At 46.7% G+C, this 18879-nt stretch overlaps 1 pseudogene; it reads right to left on the reverse strand.

Moving 5' to 3' along the window:
• Positions 1-4436: 4436 nt before the first annotated feature.
• On the reverse strand, positions 4437-5566 carry LOC144162864 (uncharacterized; annotated as a pseudogene).
• Positions 5567-18879: the final 13313 nt, after the last annotated feature.

Consider the following 18879-nt stretch of genomic DNA (forward strand, 5'->3'; position numbering starts at 1 on the left):
ACATTTTTTATATTTGCAACAAAAGAGAAAAGTCCTACAACAGGCACATAAATACTACCAATGAATTAGATTTTTTGGTCACCCTGAATAATTTGTAGCTTTCACCTTATCGAATGTGTTAGCCACACTTATGTTAAAAGTAAGCTGTAGTTAACGCTCAGTCACTGAATTATTGCTCTGACCACTGCAATTCCTTTTGCAATAAGTATACCGGATGTGTGCATTCCAATCAGTGTGTGAGCGTGCCACCTGACCCCCGGCCATCGTTCCGTGTGCTACATTGCGGAATTTAGAACACATTATGCTGTTACAAAATGAAAGGGAAATTTGACGCGCGGAGCATGAGATGGGACTTTTTTGGTAGGCGCTCTTTAATTCGTCCACAGCAGTACTCCACTCCGGAAGGAATAGCTGTAGAAGTAATGTAGCGAATTGGGCCGTCAGTACAAGCGCACCTTCGAAGAAAAGACAGATCTGAAAGAGACAAAACTGCAGAACAAGCAGTAAAGATGATCGCTGGGCAAATGGGGCAGTGTGAGGTGGTATACCGACAGAACAGCAAGCGACGAAAGGGCACGCGACAGAAGAGCACCGCCTTAACAGCACAGCGTCAAAAGAGCACGCGACAAAACAGCACGCGACAGAACTGCACAGCGTCAGAAGGGCACAGCGTCAAAAGCGCACACGACAGAAAAGCACAGCGACGAAATAGCACAGCGACAAAAGCGCACGCGACAAAATAGCACGGCGTCAAAACAGCACACGACAAAACAGCACACCACAAGGGCACAGCCCTGAAGCAGTTGGGTGCGGTGGCGTAGCTAGGTAGTCTGACGTAGTTCACTGGCGGGGCAGGCTTGGGCCGGGTAGCACGCATTTTCTCGGGGCCGGGCCGGGCTCGCGCTTGAATCAAAATTTTCGGGCCATGCCAGCCCGAGCCGCTCTGGCCATCCGTGAGGCCCGGCAATCCTGTGCCGCAAATTATAAATTGTTTACAACAAAAAGATTTTGTTGATCTTTCAGGTTAAGTGTGAAACAAAAAGAAGCGATGTGTAAATTCATTACGGCGCTGTTGAAAGATATGATAAAAGGCGATTGCGCTTAGAAAGCCTTTTAGAAGTTTAGAAGAAGAAAAAGTTTTAGAAGTTTGCGCCAGGCCTAGAAATTGCGGCCCGGGTAGTGCTCTAGTTAGGGCACAGCTCGGGCCCGGGACGGTCCAAAAGGACGAGCCCGGCTCAGCCCGCGGGCCCCTCTCGGGACGGGCAGCACGCATTTTCTCGGCCCCGGGCGGGGCTTGGGCTTGAACGAAAACACTTCTTGAGCCGAGCCCGCCCGGGCAGATCCTGAATCCCGGTGGTCGTGTGCCGCAAATTTAGAATGTTGACAACAAAAAATTCGTCTCAGTGATCGTTTATTTGGGTGAAATGAAAACAAAAAAGCGAAGTGCTGGCAGTCTGTCACCTTGGCGATGCTAAAAAACTAAAAAAAATGACGTATCGCACTTCAGAAGCCTTCAAGCCAACAAAAGAAAACGTATGGGCTTCATCAGCATAGTGTGAGAGAACGGGTCAGAAAACGAGAGCACTCTGGCAGTAGAGTACTTGATTGTCTCTTTCCTCTGTTTTTCAAACTAAAAAAAAAAGAACAAATGTGACCTGGACATTGCACTTTGTGCAGACCATAACGCCAAAGATTAGCTAACGTACCCTTGTGCCTTAAAGCTTTTTATGCACATACCTTTTTGCCCATAAAGCGAATTTTTGAGTAGAAAACTTTGTGAGCATGGGAGGAACTTAGGTCTACTTGGATAGACACCTGGTGCAAACGGACAACGAACCTTGGCAAATTAAATTGAGGGATGTCCAAGTTAAACAAGCTCTCGGAAGAGTGTGCTAGCGTCAAAAACAAGTAGGAAAAGAGTTCTTTGGGAAACGAATTGAATTAAATAACGAAACGTGGCATATCTGTCCAAGAAATGCATAAATAAAAATATCCACTTTTATCAGCATTATTTAAGCGATCCTCATTGTACTTTAAATTCAGAGACTGTCGCAAATGCAGCGCCTGTTTTACCAACATTTTCCGTAAAGATACATTTCTTAGTGTGGTGTTTGCGAAGGACGTAAGCACCGGCAGCACCACCGTACGAAAGCCGTTTATTGTACTTAACACATCGAATATATACATAAAAGACAGACGCGCCCCCTGGGGGTGAAAGAACACAAAGTAAACCGAAACTGAATATAACATACTCCCTCCCTTATATTTAGTGATTAGTTGTTAGTAAGTGTTAGAAACCCCTATGCATGCACGGTTCATATTTACACGCTGTATACACATACATATTTACACTCTACATACACACTGTGCTGTACACACAGACAACTAGTGCGTCTGATAGTCTTTGAGCCAGGCCGGTGGCCGGCGCTCTCGGGACGGCCGATGGGGACGCTGCACGGCCGGTGATGCTAGTGAGCTCGTAGAGCTCTGTAGCACGCCAGGAGACCGCGGTTGCGGCCCAGGAGAAGGCAGCTGCTGCACGGCAGGCTCCGGAACAGGCAGCTGCGGATCAGGAGCAGGCGACTGCGGTACGGCAGGCTGCAGGATGCCAGTGGGCGGCGGCTGCGACCCGGAAGGGGTCGGCGGCGGCAGGGCAGGCTGCGGCACTCGAACCGGAAGCTGCGGCGCAGGTAGCTCCGAATGTTGGTATGGTGGACTCGTGCCCCTCTTGGGAACCCGGGGCAGCTTGGAGGCGTTCCATGTGCGGCCATCTACAAGTCGGAAAGAGGCAGGTCCCCTCTTCTCCCACACTTCAGTTGGCGAGGAAAAGGAGCGATCCCCCTTGAAGCGAATAGACTGCTTCTTGAATCGAACGAAATCACCCACAGCTATCTTCAGATAGAAGCTCTCCTCCGGTTCGTGTACTCCTTGCTGCTTTGTTGTTGAAGCCGGACCCTTTGGCGCAGTCGCGCCAGTTCCTTTGCTGGGTCCTTTGCAAACACTGGTGCCGAAAACCCCACGACATCCAATCTCGTTCAGGGCATTCGCCCATGCAGCAGAACTGCTGGGGCAGCCCCAGTGGTAGCCTGTGGAGTACAGAGGTAAATAGCGAGGTAGTCCATGACTGCTTTTCGGATAGGTCGCCTTTCGAGGAGTGAAACTTGGATGAAGTTCTTCAAAGTTCGATTGAACCTCTCGACTTGCCCATTCACCTGGGGGTAGTATACAGACGAATGCGACAGCTTGATGGCTCGCTTTTGAAGAAAGGTTATAAATGCACGTGAAGTGAACTGCGGCCCATTGTCGCAAACAATCTCCTCCGGGTATCCTTCACGGGCAAAAACACTGGTTAAGAAGTCTTTGACGGTGCTCGTGGCCACTTCGCTGCAAAAATATATCTCTGGCCATATGGAATGGTAATCGACCAACGTCATAGCAAATCGGCTATTGTGAGGTGCATGTTACAACGGGCCAACAATGTCTTGGCCCAGTTTCTGCCATGGCCTTTGAGGCCAGTCAACAGGCTGCAATAGCGCTGTCGATGTTTTGGCGGACTTATCTGCCTCCAGGCAGATGTGACAGTTTTTCACGGCAGATTCGGCTTGCTTGTCCATTCGTGGCCACCAGAACAGCTCACGAAGTCGCGCCTTTGTGCGCGTGATGCCCGGATGTGTCTCGTGGGCGACGGCGATGAACTGAGCCGTGAGCGAGGACGGAACAACGAGGCGCTCTGCGCGCAGTAGAAGGTCATCAACAACAGAAAGTTCTTCGCGCACAGAGTAGAAAGGGTTTGCCTCCTCTGGTACTGACTTGTGGTGGCCAAGAACCAAGCACGAACGACTTGACCGTTTGCAGACAACCATCGTTGAGGACGGCTTGCTTGAATTCTTCCTTCGTCACGCAAGCCGGCTCGACCAACGACACAGTTTCTTCTTCCTTGGCCAGCTCTGCCTCCGCCGTAGGAGCTGACAGCCGAGAAAGAGCATCTGCCACCGTGTTGGCGGACCCCTTGCGTGTACCGAAGTCGTGTGCCAATGCTGGCGGAAGGTTTTCTTGCCTGGGTTGCTCTATTGACTTCGTTGGAATGTGACAAGGTGTCGGGTTATTGACACGCGGCGGCGGCTGCACAACGGACGTGTGCAGGCACTCGAGAGTGGAGCCCTGAATACGAAGATTTAGGGCCTTAATGCCGTCAAGGCCAATCAGACAAGTTCCTTGCCGAACGATGTAGAAAAGAAGTGGTGCAGAGTGCCCTTTAAATTGAACGCCTGCCAGGAAACAGCCTAGCACGGAAATTGGACGCTTAGAATAGTCAAGCAAGGTGACGTGCGGAGCTGGTTGGAGCAAAACGCTTTGAAAATGTCGGCGAAATTCTTGCTCTGACAGAATCGAAACAGACGACCCCGAGTCAACAAGGAATGCCAACCTGACATCCGCTACACGTACTTGTATGTAAATTGCGCTGCGAGCTGGATGCCGCACAGTCAAAACATGCTCAGAACTTTCATCTGACAAAGCATCGTCATCGAATCCGACTTCACGAACACTGGCTTGCATTTGTCGTTTGCGGTTGCATACTTTCTGAAAGTGGCCCTTGATACCCCAAAACAAACACTTCTTTCCCTGCGCTGGGCACTGCGGCACTGATGCGCGGTGATTCCGCGAGCCGCATCGGAAACAGTGCGGTGAAACGGACCGGCTATCTCTGTCTCGCCGACGGGGGCGGTGCCCCTGCGGCGCACGTAAAGCGCTCGCGCTTGGAACGTTCTGCTGAAAATGCGCTTGTGTCTGTGAGTTGAATTTTCGCGAAGAATGCGAATACTGGGGACGACGCCGTACAGAAACAGGCTCGACCGAAGCAGAAAATTCCTTCAGGTCTTCAGCTGCTTGCTCAAACTGAAGAGCGATTCGCACTGCGCTCTCGAACGAAAGGGAGGAACCCTCGAGCAGCAACCGTTCACGAACGCAGTTGGAAGCAATGCCGGCTACAAATCGGTCCCGCAGAGCATCATCTTGTGAAGCGAACGAACAATGCGAAACGAGCTCCCGTAAAGCAACAACAAAGTCATGAACGGACTCGCCTGCGTGCTGGCGCGGTGGTGGAACCGATGACGCTCGACGACGACGTGGCACGATGTCGAAAACTGCTGCCGTAAGGCGATGAGTGCAGACTCGTACTCGTCAGTACCGGGTGCGGGAGGCTTCTCTTGTACTGCCGGTTTTTCTTGTACTGCCGGTGCTGCTGCGCTTGCTGGTGCTGGTGCTGCGGCGCTTGACCCTGCAGGTAAAGTCCGGTAAATACGCTGCCCTTCCGCACCCAAACAACGCAGAAGAATGGCCTTCCGTCGCTCTGGTGGGAACTCAGCTGCTCCGGACGCTAGAAGATGGACTGTTAAAGTCTGCTCCAACTCTTCCCATGGAATGAGTGACGGACGGCCGGGCGCCGGGAGGAACGGCGGCGGCGGAGCAAGGCCGGAGAAACTCATGGCGGGGCAGATCCGGACGCACTCGATGCTGAAGGTAGCTTGACGTGTTGTTATCCCATCCTCGTCGCCAATGTGGTGTTTGCGAAGGACGTAAGCACCGGCAGCACCACCGTACGAAAGCCGTTTATTGTACTTAACACATCGAATATATGATGATGATGATGATGATGATTGCTATTGGTTTCCCCTTTGAAGCGGGGTGATGACATGTCATCTTACCAAAAAGGACTAATACAACCATGTTTTACACTCTTGGTTTAATACTATACCGCCGCTTAGGGCAGGCACTACAGCTTATTAGGCCCGAAATACTTTTTTTTCCTGTTACAGGTGGTAACTGTCCAAGGCAATATTCCCCTCTCTGCTTTTCGTCCACCAGCATTCTAGTCTTCTTTTCGTCCCCTCGACAGCTTTGAAGTTAACTTCCTCTCTGATACCCTTAATTCCTAGGGCTTCTGGAAGCCCAATATTCCCTTCATGTAGATTTGGATGGATACCCTCACATTCTATCACTATGTGCCGCATAGTTTCTGTTTCTTTTCCGCAGACCACGCATACCCCATCATTTTGTGAATACTTCCCCACAAAACTATTAGTTCGCAGGCAACCTGCTCTAGCCTCAAAAAGCAAAGCACTGCCCTGGGAATTGTCGTAGAAATTTTCCTTTCTGACGTTCAATTTCTCAGCCCTGTACACCTCTAACGACGTTTTAGCTTCCATTTTTTCCCTCCATTTATTCGTTTCAATCTGCCTTGCCTCTTTTCTGGTTACCTTGGCTGTTTTGGATTCCACCACTGTTCTTTCCGTATTTCATCGTTAGCCTTCTGGTCTTTCTTAACCACTGCGTGCCCACGCTTTTCAAGTATAGGTACCTAAATACCTTAGCTGCCCACCTTCGTTGATCCATTGCCCTCAACCTCATCTCAAAGCATATTTTACTCTGTGCTTCTCTAACTTCAAACGACGCCCAGCCTATATCTCCCTGAAGTGCTTCGTAAGTTGTTTTTCCATGCGCGCCTAAGGCCAAACGTCCTACCGTTCTCTGGTTGACTTCCAGGCCTGATAGAACGTCTGATTTTAAGCAGAGTACAGCATTCGCAAACGTGAGACCCGGAACCATTACTCCTTTCCACATTCCTCTTCCTACTTCATATCTGTTATACCCCCACAGAGCACTATGCTTCATTATAGCTGCGTTTCGCTTTCCCTTAACCTTAAGTTGCTCCTCGTGAGTTCTTAAGCAGTTATCCCTTCGTTTATCCACATTCCTTAATATTTATATTCCTTCACTCTAGGTAATTCGCCTTGCTGGATAGACACTACATCAGTGGTAGCGTCATTGAAAACCATTATTCCTGATTTTTCTGCACTGAAATATTACCCGAGGTCGGTGGCTTCCTGGCCGCTAATATTCATTAGCCGCTGCATATCGGATTGGTTATCAGCTAAAAGAACAATGTCGTCTGTGTATAACATTCCCGGAATATGCTGTTGTACCACTTCGCCTTGCAGCATATGGGTTAGGCTAAACCCTACTTGACTTTCTTCCAGTTTCTTTCATAACCCTGCCATGTAAAGCATGAACAGTATTGGGCTCAAAGGGCATCCCTGTTTCAGTCCCCGATGGATTTTGACCTGCTGGGCGCATTTCTGTCTTTCCCAAGTAAGGTGCACTCTATTGTCTTTATAGATTGCTATAAGGAACTGTACTAACTCGTCATCTAATCCCTGGAGTTTCAGCGTTCTCCACAGCCGTTCTCTGTTTACGTTGTCATATGCCCCTTTAATGTCCAAGAACGTAATCCATAGTGGTCTATTCTGTATTTTCGCAATTTCAATGCATTGCGTTATCACAAACAAATTGTCATCCAGTCGCCTGTCTTGTCTAAATCCATTCTGCAGTTCGCCAAGTATTTCATTTTCTTCCATCCATGCTTGAATTTCTGATTTTATCGCCTGCATTACGAATCTATACACCACTGACGTTACTGTGAGTGGTCTTTATGAATCAATACTGGCTTTGTCTCCTCTGCCTTTATATATTAAATTCATCCTACGTTCTAACCAGTCCTCTGGTATTTGTTTGGTTTCTATCACCTTATCTATTGCTCTCATAAACGATTCCTTACTTTTAGGTCTAAGCAGGTTTATCAGTTGCATTGGTATTCCGTCCGGGCCCACTGCTGTCTGGGGAAACCTTTTGCTCTGCTTTTTTCCAATCACGGTTGCTGCAACTTATTTCCCTTACCGCAGTCTTCTGTGGTGCTGATGTTATCGGTGCTGGTTTCCCTACCACTATTGTCCTAAACTTCTCACTAATCACTCGATGAATATGCGCCAACGCGTGCTCTCCTTCTAAATGTTCCCCCTCCTCATCAATCAGGAATTTTTGATGGTTATCGTTTTTTGAGCTTAGTGATATTACATGGTTCCAAAACTTCTTGGATGCGCTTTTGTCCTTCTTCCGTATTTCTGCCATCCATTGTTCGCTTTTCTGCTTGATCTTTGCTTGCACCATTTTCTGCACTTCTAGTTTTTTCCCACGGTAGATATCCCATTTCTCGTTCACTACCTCCAGTTCCATACCAGTTCTTTTTACTTCTCTATGTTCTCTCGACGCCTTTCTTCGCTGGTCAATAGCCTCTTTTATTTCCTTATTCCACCAGCTTCTCGGCTTTCTCTTCCCTTTCCATCGGTTTCGTTGCTTTGCTTCATTCATCTTACCCTTTATGAACGCAATCATTTCGTCGTAATCCCAATTTTTCCCTGGGTATTTATTGATTTCATCTTCCATCCATCAGCGATGATCTTTAAGTCCTCATTATTCAAATTAGTTCCTCCTATTGTACCTATTTCTACATTTGTCCGGGTTGCGCCTCCAAAGTGCAAGCTAAAGCGCTTGTGGTCGCTTCCTAAGCTGTCTGTTCCATTTTCATCTATCTTCATTTCCCGCAGCCTTCCGTAAACTGTCTCGGATACTAAACTGTAGTCTATTCTGGACTCTCTCTTACCGCTTTCCCACGTTATTTGTCCGTCACACTTGCTTTCCGTGCTTACTATTACAAGCCGGTTTTCCTGACATAGATCTGACATAGATCTATCACTAGAGAACCGTTGTGGTCTGTGTATCCATCCAAACCTTCTATATGGGCATTCATATCCCCAACTATGATTATTTCGCCCGAATCTTTGAACTCGTTTATATCTCTTCTCAAACAGTTTACCATTTCCTCATTTTCCTCCGTAGCACTATCCGGTCCACAGATACGCTACTCCTAACCATGTATTTTTCCCCTCTATGGTGCCTCTAACCCATAGATGCTCTTTACAGCTTTCATGCACTCTCTGCCAGTCGGTTCCTTGTTTAATGAGCATGCCAACACCTCCCCCTTTCTTCATTCCTGTGGTCCTGTTGCAACCTTCCCAGACATAATTGTCTATGATAGGTGGGGCTTCTAGGTCCCGGAGGTGAGTTTCGGCTAAAGCGTACACGTCTATTCCTTCCCGTTCAAGTTGCTTTTGAATTTCCACCCATAAACATAAATTTCCACCCATATACATAAAAGACAGACGCGCCCCCTGGGGGTGAAAGTCACGATATTTATGTTGTACAGATATAGGTCTAAGTATTGAACAAGTGTAAATTCAATATACTCCCTCTAGGCTCATTTTAGGCTAAAAAAACCAAACCTTGAGGGCTCATGTTTGGAGTCTGGCAGACTCGGGCTGAGCTTAAAACAGTGCGCGGGCTCGGGTTTCTTTTATTAAATGCTGTCGGGCTCGGGCCGGGCTCGGGCTTTTATCCATGTTTTGTCGGGCTCGGGCCTGGCCCTGGCCGTGTCTCTACCAGGCGGGATCGGGCCGGGCCTAGAAATTCCGGCCTCCGCACTGCTCTAGTCTCTGTCATCCAACGATTGCTGCCCTCTCCCACTCGACCCGCGAATCACGCGGTCCTTTGAGGCACGCGTTCGCTCAATTTGTTTCTTTTTTCAACACTTGAATTCACGGGTATGACAAGGGCGCGGGCGCCGGCTCAAACAGCGGCCGTGTTGATTTTCTCGCACCATAGGCCGGGCGCGGAAAAAATGATCCTGGAACAAATTGTACCGGAACAAATGGCCCCGGAACAAATGGCTCCGGAACTAAAGGTTCCGGAACAAATAGCCCAGGAACAAATGGTCCCAACTTCAAAGTAGGAAAAAATGGTCCCACCACTACTGAACCTATGCATGAGCGCCTCTATGAGAGAAGGAGGGAGGGGGTCAGTGTATTTATATTTATATGTCTGTATTTGTGCACAATGTATTTTGCATCTGTCTATATGCAGGGTGATCAAAGTTAAGTCGACATTTATTTTTAAAATTATATGCTTAGATATACGTGAAGACCACCGCTGCAGTGAGGTTATGCACCAAGGGGGACACACAGTGAGGTGGTAACTATAGATGTCCGTGGCTTAATTAACTTAAATTGTTTAATTAACTTTTTAGTGGCTGCAGTAAGCAGGCATGTATGTATTAAAAATTTAGAGGCGATCGTTTTTCCACGAAGTTCCATTTGACAGAATTCTTTCACCGCATTCGTACTCTGAGTTGTCGAACCGTCAAGTTTAATAGGTGACCGGTAAAAAGCGAAAAGGCTCATGGGTACCTTGTTTTCTCCCGCGGAGAGCCGCCACTTCCGGTTCGGGAGCTCTCGTGGCCTCCCGTACGCACCCCACTCGCCCTCAAAATCCTCTCCCGCAGAACACCATCCCACCCCGTGGCTCTGCTGTGGACCCCGGCCCACACGGGACAGACGCCAATGAAGCGGCCCACCGTACAGCTCGAGCTCTTGTCACCCGAGCAGGCCCTTCTATTGGCTCTACCCACGGCACCCCCAGCTTCCAGGACGCTCTAGTCTCGTACCGGGACATTACCCAGCACTTCCGCCTCCTCCGCGGGATATATCCTCCCCCACACCCTTCCCTCACCCACGAAGCCGCTCACCACTGGCGGCTACTACAAACCCACACAACCCCCTGCCGAACTCTCCTACACCGCATCAACCCCAATCTCTACCATTCGCCTCTTTGCCCTCAATGTCTCCAGCCGGATACCCGCTACCATTCCCTTGCGAGTGTCCCCACGACCGATTTCCCCCTTTTCCTTCCCCCTTACACTGGGAGCAGGCCCTGGAGAGCTCCGACCCGGAAGTGCAGTTGGCACTAACCTACCGGGCCGCCCAGGTCGCGGAGAACATCGCATCCTCCGCCACCCCTCTCCCCTAGACCCAGTTTGCAAATAAAGTGTTTCTCCTCCTCCTCCCGTACGCAGACGGCTTTCACGCGCGTCTGTGTTTGCTATTTATCTGTTTCCACCAAGAAAAAAATCGCTCATGCATGGGGAATTCCATAAATAACAACGATTGAACCTACTAGGGGTTTATCTGACAGGTAAGCACTCTGTGACAAATAAACAACATGCACACAAGCGCCTGAAAGCCGCCGGCGTACGCAGGCGTATGGGAGGGCAGGAGAGATCTCGAACCGGAAGTGGCCGTAGCAGACGACGTACCCATGAGCCTTCGCACTTTTTACCGGTCACCTATTGCCGTTCGCATGATTACGCATGCAAGACAGTGAAGACCACCGCAAAGCTCCTCCCTTTTGTGACGCGCCTGCCGTGTACGGTGTTTAGTTCGACAACGCGGAGGAGGCATAAGAAAAAGTGATAACTGGCACCCTTTCCGTTTTGGCTGGCGTTATCGCAATCTGCAGTACTCAGAATCGCAATCGAAACAGAACAAAGGGGAGGAGCTTTGCGCCGGTCGTCACTGTCATGCGTAATCATGCGAACGGTAATTAAACTTCGCAGTTCGATATCTCGGAGTACGGATGGGCTAGAAGAATTCTGCCAAATGAAACTACATGGAACTTCTCAATTCAAACATGCCTGCTTACTGCAGCCACAAAAATTATTATTCAATTTTAGTTAATTAAGCCACCGACATCGAAATTTAGCACCTCATTCTATGTCCCTCTGGACGCATAACCTCACTGTAGAGGTGGTCTTCACGTAAAATTAAACGCATAATAAAAAAAAAGCTGTCGACTTAACTTTGATAACCCTGTATAATATATTTGCTAAGGCTGAATTTACTTGAGTTAAATGCTGCATACAAATTTGTCGTCGTACGTGTATGTTCTCCCGTGCTTCCTTTGCTTTGTTCTTCTGTTTATTAAAGCTTGTGAAGCGAGTGCCACTTGAGCCTGTGCGGGGAGCCTATTTACAGTGGCAGTAATATTTAGGTTATGTGAAGTATCAAAAATGTGAGTGGGCCGGTACTGCTGAATGTCAGACAACATTGAGCTGTACTAATGCATCACGCTCGCCGATTTATCGCTATTTCAAAAAAGAATGTTACACGATGAATGGTATATTTCGTTAGCTAAGCTGCGTTACGGCGCTCTCCACCTGAAAGGCTTGGATATCTGCCGTTCGGATCAAGCGAAGCGGCGCTAATAAAGATTTTCGACCTCGATAATTTGGCAGCTTGCAGCTTAGATACTTTTGTTTTTCTCTAAAAATATGCAATGTAGCTATTAATACGCCTCATATCTTGCTGCAAGGTTTAGAAGACTGCTGCTACAATGATTTGTTAATTTTGCCGGCGTGTTGCGGGAGCGTAACATTTGCTAAGGGCAGCAGGTGAGCTCATCGAAACTGGTCACCCACCATGAACAACAAACTTTGTTGTTCGGAATTGCATTTGAGCACAAATATATGGAGTTTATTTGCGCAAATACGAAAACATGTTTTCGCTCGTTTTTATGACGGCTTTACTTGCCCAGAAATTGCGAGAACCAAAGACAGTCACTTGTCATGGCTCAATGAAAAGCCAACTATTGATGCAAGTTGATGCACCACGCCGACAGACTTGCCTTTTTGGAACGCCCCTTAAAAAGCGAGATCAAACAGGAAGGAGTGGGTGGGGGGGAGTGTAGGGGGTTCGCTTCGGTAGAATATTTCTTTTGCTTGAGCTGGCCCTCATTGCCCTCTTTGGAAGAAATTCGCCATGGTGCTGAATGTCGTGATAGCCACGTTGGACCAGCGGCCCAGCCGATGGTGCGAGAGGTAGTCATAATAAGGCGTGCATATGTCTCGGAACTCCTCCTTTCCCCAACCTCTCTTACTCGCGGCGGTTCCTCGCTACAGGTGCGGCTTCCTGGAACACGGCCGGACTCAAAAACTGTCTTCCTGAGTAAGAAAGGAGCGTGGAGTCTGGCCGTGCCTGGACGTAGTTGCTGTTAGTGCAGTTGCTGTGACAAGTAAAACCTCGGAGAGGGGTGGGAAGAACTAGCGAAAAAATATAATTAGCGTATGTAACGGTTTAATAGTTATAATAGCGTAAATAGAAATAAACTGTAGTGCGGAATTTTTATAAATACAAAATAAATAAATAAATAAATAAATAAATAAATAATACAAAAGAAATACGAAAGTAAAAGATTTTATCAACAACTAAAGAAATAAAAATGTATTTTCAAACATCTACAACAAAGAATGAAATGAAAAGCCGGAAAATAACGACGGAAACACAAATAAAAAATAACAAGAAACATGTCAACTGTGTTACGCCATGCAATTGCATTTCCGAAAAAAATGCATACTAGAATGAAGCGATGGTTTACTGGCAGTTTTTGTTACAGAAGGCGATACACCACTTCAGCAAGATGCAACAAATTTAAACAAAGAGCCAACGTAAGGTTTTGTGGAATCATTTTGCCCGATGAGGTGCCCGGGATCATTTGTTCCGGGGCCATAAGTTCCGGGATCATAAGTTCCATATAGGGACCATAAGTTTTTACGGCAAGCAAATCAGCTAAGGCATTTGGGCGGTGTTAACTACGGTATAATGCATTCTTAATGATATTTGCTGAAATAAAAGGCACTCTACCCTTACAAAGAAAGCAGCCTTACAAACATTCATTTGCCCCCAAAAATGCGGAAAATCTTATGAAAAGTTTTAAGTAAACTGCGTTGTCACAATAAACTGAATTTTCAAGCACGGTTGTCCCTTGTTTTTTCTCCAGACAGGCCTGCGATATTGTCGTGGAGGAACAACGGACCTTTTTGAAAGCACGTGCACGCATTGTACGTCCCGCGCATGCCCTGTAATACCCGTTTGTTGCTGTTAATGTCAGGGGGGAGGGGCAGCCGACCATCCCCTCGTTTTAACTGAGGAGAGGGCGCAGTCGAGGTTACACGAACGGGGTCAAATGCTGACGTGTATATTTGAGAGGAGGGATTGTGAACACGAGTGCAAATAGCGCGGTTGTTTTGAGAGGGGGAATTCTTAGACTGGCAAATGGCATTCGGGTTTTTCGTGGTCCACCCACCGCAATGTCCGTGCACCGAAACGTCCGCACCGAAACGTCCTGCACCAACATGTCCTTCTACAACGAAATGTCCGGATACCGGCTGGAGCCTGGAGGGCCCCCTTCTTGCTTGTTTTTCCAGTCATTTTCATCACTGTAATTAGCGTGCACGACATACCCATGTTCGCCAGCTCAAGCAGCGGCTGCGTTGATTTACTCGCGTCATATCATTCGCGTTCTTTTTTTGTGCGGATTCCGTCACCCCCGAGGCGGACACTGGGACTCGTTGCGGCTGCACCAACGATGTAGACGAGACTGAACTCTCCGGCTCATTATATTATTATTGCTTGGGCCATCACTCGTTTATTACAACTTTGTTTGCGTATATTGCACGGCGATAACTACTCTCTGGCAAGTTCAACCCGGCTGGCCTCTCCGGTCAAAGTCTTCGTCTACACTCCCATTTTCCCACCTCATCAGGTTTTTCCCATCCAAAAGATGACGACCCACGCCAATGCAATGACGACCGTCGCTGGCCCACGGGGCGCCCGGAACTCCTTCCTTGGAATTTGGGTTCGTCGACCTTTCCCACGCGAGCCGTGGCACGCACGTGAAGTTGGCGAATCTAAAGTGTCCTGTACAATAGCGTCTCAATTATTTCCCTGGGGCTCTTCGGCCGCCACCTACACTCTCTTCCCCCCCCCCCCACTCTCATCTGCGGCATTTGTGGCAGAAATAACCTACAGAGACTTTCGCAGGTACTACGAAAACATACGCACAGACTAAAGCAAAACAAGCTGACACATTTCATCTTTATAACAGCGTGACCGGAGGCAGATGGTCCAATAAAGCTTTGAACGCCCAAGAATAGAAAGAACAAGCTTACAAAAATTACTTAACCAAATAAAAAGTGTGCTTCTTATAGATATTCTAAAATTAACAAAGACTGAAATAGAAAATCTCGGAAAATAACAATGAAAACATGATTGAAATCGCGAAATTATAATTGCGCGTGTTTTTGGATACAATGTCTTCTGCGATTATTTAATGAGAATCGCTCGTCGATCCTTTTTCATTGGTTGAACTTTCTTTTAAACGGTATTTCAACACGCACTCACTTCAATTGCGCAGGCCGTGGCGCTATATTACTCAGCTGTTGTCGCAGGTTGCTCAAAGCTTTGTTAAAAAAAAATACGGCAATAAGTCGTTACACGAAACCAGTAAAAAAAAAATACACGATGATACTGTCACTGATTCGCTCTATACATTAAATCCGTAGAAAAAAAGAAATAAAAACAAAATTGACTGAAGGCTTTAAATATGTCGGCTCTTATTCCACAAATAAATGTACATTTTTGGAAAAGCCGCATAATCATCCGCTGGCCTAAAAATAACGCACAATTGCGAGCAAGAAGATCTCTAATAAATAGTTCAGAATGGCGTGCTTTCTCCATCGAATTATACTCCAAGCCGCTCTAACATCTGAATAAATCGAATTCAAAGAAATGAATCGTAAGCGCCCACTTTCTTCATTTAAACGAGAGAAAGCTTGGTGTTTCAGCCGTCTTCCTCATTAAATGACTAATTATTTTTTTGTGTCCTGGAGCCGTGTTTGCATGTAGCATTTGAAAGGCAGCAACTGAAACAAGGCATACATTTTTGCCATGTTAAGAAAAATGCATGCAACTACCCCGCAGAAGCCCAAAGAGCTAAGCCCTTCATAGTTATAAATTTGTTTTGAAAAAAAAAATAAATGAGCTGCATGGATAGCTACAGTGTACAACAAATTAGGAACACAAGATTGCTGTCGAAATACCAACTTTAAACGCAGTAAGCGTGAATATAATACAACCTCGCTTATCTTTTGTCCATCCATGCAAAAGACGCTTCTGTAGATGTGTCGATTTAATTCAACGAAACGTCTTGACAGAATCCTCCTACGAAACGCCGTTCGCTAAGAAAGGCATTATTTGGTGCCGATTTATTTCAGCGCGTTAACTGACTGTAGGCTTACTTGTTTAAAGCCACCGCTATGGTTTTATGCACACGGTGGAAGGTTTTCGCCTTGAATATCAGCTGTGCAAGAATAATTTGCTTTGAATTGAATAACTACATTGCTTCCCGCAGTGTCTGCGTATATACTGTTTAGTATGCAACCTGCTACACTGAATGCCATTTATGGTAGGTTGGAGCCAATGATCTGATTCTGTTTTGTTCGCAATCGCTGTCCTGTACGTTAAGCCAATCATCGGTCTCTTTCTTTCTTTCTTTCTTTATTTGGTACCCACAGCGCCTTTATGGCATTACAGTGGGGGGATAACAAAAAGAAATACATCAACTAGTCACATTGATAACCAAAAATCAAAAATGTTTCAGAGGCCGCGAGCCCCTTTTAAGATATATTCGTACACACAAGGAGGAAAATAAAAATAAAAGAAAGCTCTTCATGCTCTTCAAATTTCGGAACTAGCGGTTGTCCGTAACAGCAGAAATGGTACAGAATATCAGCGAGCTTCAATCACTATACAAAGAAAAGGCCGCGGCAAGTCGCTCTCTTCCTTTCCACTCAGTAACTGTCGCACAGAAAATATAACACACTGCATCAACGACTACACGAGGAAGAAATAGTCGAAAAAGTGAAAGTACAACGCTGCCCTAACATGTCAAGCAACAACGCAGTTCGAGTGTCACGTACACACACACACACACAACAAAAAAAAGATTTTTGCATCACAATAAATTCCCAGTGAACAAATGTGCATTAGTTCAAAGCTTTTAACAAACACATGGAAGCGTAAAATGCATCCGCAGACTGTTCCGTAACTATGTGCGCAGGTAACTGATTCCATTCGTGTATTGTTTTCGGAAAAAATGAGTTTGTGAACGCCAATGTGTTGCAGCGAATTTCACGCACCTTGCAGGTGTGATCCATTCGCGCTGACACGTAATGAGGTGCAAAAATGTAATCATCGCGGGAAATGTCAATTTGAGAATAGTATATGGAATGGAATAGTTTTAAGCGAACCATTGCCCTTCGATCTTCTAGTGTCTCCCATTTCAAAATCTCTTTGCAGTGACTTGCGCTAAACTTCGAGTTCCTAGGAGTCTTACTAATGGCGTACCGGGCTGCAAGGCTTTGCACCCTTTCTAATTTCTTTTTGTCGAGAACGGTTGGGGGGTCCCACATGGTGCAAGCGTACTCTAAGATCGACCTTACGTTAGACTTGTACAGTAATTCGCGCGTTGCCTGTGGAAACTTTCTTGTATTGCGCCGCAAAAAACCCAGAGTCCTACAAGCTTTACGTACGGTGTAATCGAAATGTCGATGCCAGCAAAGCGTAGGAGTGAAGTAAACTCCCAAATATTTATACTCATCTACGAATTGTAGAGGAACGCTTTTTATTGTGTAAGGGAGTTTATTTGGGCTATGCTTTCTTGAGAAGATAAGGCAGACAGTTTTGTTTAGATTAAGTTGCATCTCCCATTTTACGCACCAGTCGTCTATAATTTTCAGATCGTTTTGCAATATTTCGCGATCATTTTCACAAGTAATTTTTCTGTACAACACGCAATCATCTGCGAACAGTCGTATATATGAAGTGATGTTCTTCATCGAACTAGGTTATGTGTGTTGGCTCAATATTTTTTTAGACGCTCGGGCTTTCTGCGTCTCCTGTCATTGTCGTCATTGTAGTCACGGTGCTAAAACACCGGAACACTCGTTTTCCAACGACTTGCGCTAGAAAGTGACATCACCATGGGAAAAAATGCGTACTAAAAGAACCCGCCGGGACACTCGTTTTCCAACGCCTCGCTCTAGAACGCTTCCCGCTTCAAAGAAACTAGACTTTTTCAGCAAAGCTGTATACCTCTAGGCTCTACCCCCCAAAGGATTCATCTCCATGGGCAAGAACGCCATGGCGCCAAGAATACTGTTTTACACTGCATGCTTTGACCCTCCCCAGGTTTCACGTGAGTTGAGATGGTACGGGATTTTTTCCTATTTCTCAAATACTGTTCGCTACTATGTTCAAAATTTGTGTGGTGGTTGCTATGACTTCTCATCCTCCTATCTAGCGACTGAATTTTCCAATTTTTTATAAGGCACACATTCGAGGGAACATCGTATTGTTTATAGTGTAAATATTTCGACACTGTAGGTTTACGCAGTGTAAGCCATGCCAGGTATTGAATCCTTGGTCCCAGTCAAGCTATGTTGAAACCTTTTTTGCCTAGTAACCCATCTAGGTCTTTTAGAAAATAGGTAGGTAGCTGGGTTAACTGGTTTATTCAGAAAAAGGGTTGGAAGCCAGTAAACCCCGGCTACTCCATTTCGCTGAACGAAGGCCCATAGACCCAATTAAAGATATCACAAGTGCACGACAACGTCCACAAGGTTCCCGATGTTTAGTTGGTCCTTCTGGGTTCGTATTCAGGAATTCGCGGTGAAAGGCTTAAACTATCCGTTATTATTTTGAAGGGATACCTGTTGAGTTAAAGAATGCATTGAAGGCACGGACAACATTATTTTGACGTCCAGCGTCAGGCCGTATACCTAATAGGTTCTGGACCCACCATACTATGGTTAGCTACTGATATTGTTTGTGGTACAGTTCACGTTTTAGCCTGGAGTATATTGGGCAGTCTAAAATAACACGCTGGAAACATTGTCCTTGTGCTCTCCGCATGCGCGGGATGGTGAATTTTCACAGTCATTTTAACAGCAGAACTGGTTAGGCCAAACTTTCTCACCAAAAAGCCTCGAAGCCTGAGAAATAACTGTGGTTCGGGAGGGCATGAAACCACAAACCCGAAATGCCATGAAACCGGAAACCTAACACTGTGCCACCCCAAAGGCCCGAGGGTGGCACGGTTGTAGCGGCGGCAGTGAACAACACAACAACAATAATGGGAAAGAAAAAAATCCTGGACCATCACCACTAACGTGAAACCTGAGGTGGGGCGATGCATGCGGTGTATAAGTATATTTTGTCGCCTTGGCGTTTTTGCCAACGGAGATGAAACCACTGGGGG

Source organism: Haemaphysalis longicornis, unplaced genomic scaffold (assembly GCF_048455015.1).
Source record: "Haemaphysalis longicornis isolate Haplotype H1 unplaced genomic scaffold, Haemaphysalis longicornis Haplotype H1 scaffold_1, whole genome shotgun sequence".
Lineage (NCBI taxonomy): Eukaryota > Metazoa > Arthropoda > Arachnida > Ixodida > Ixodidae > Haemaphysalis > Haemaphysalis longicornis.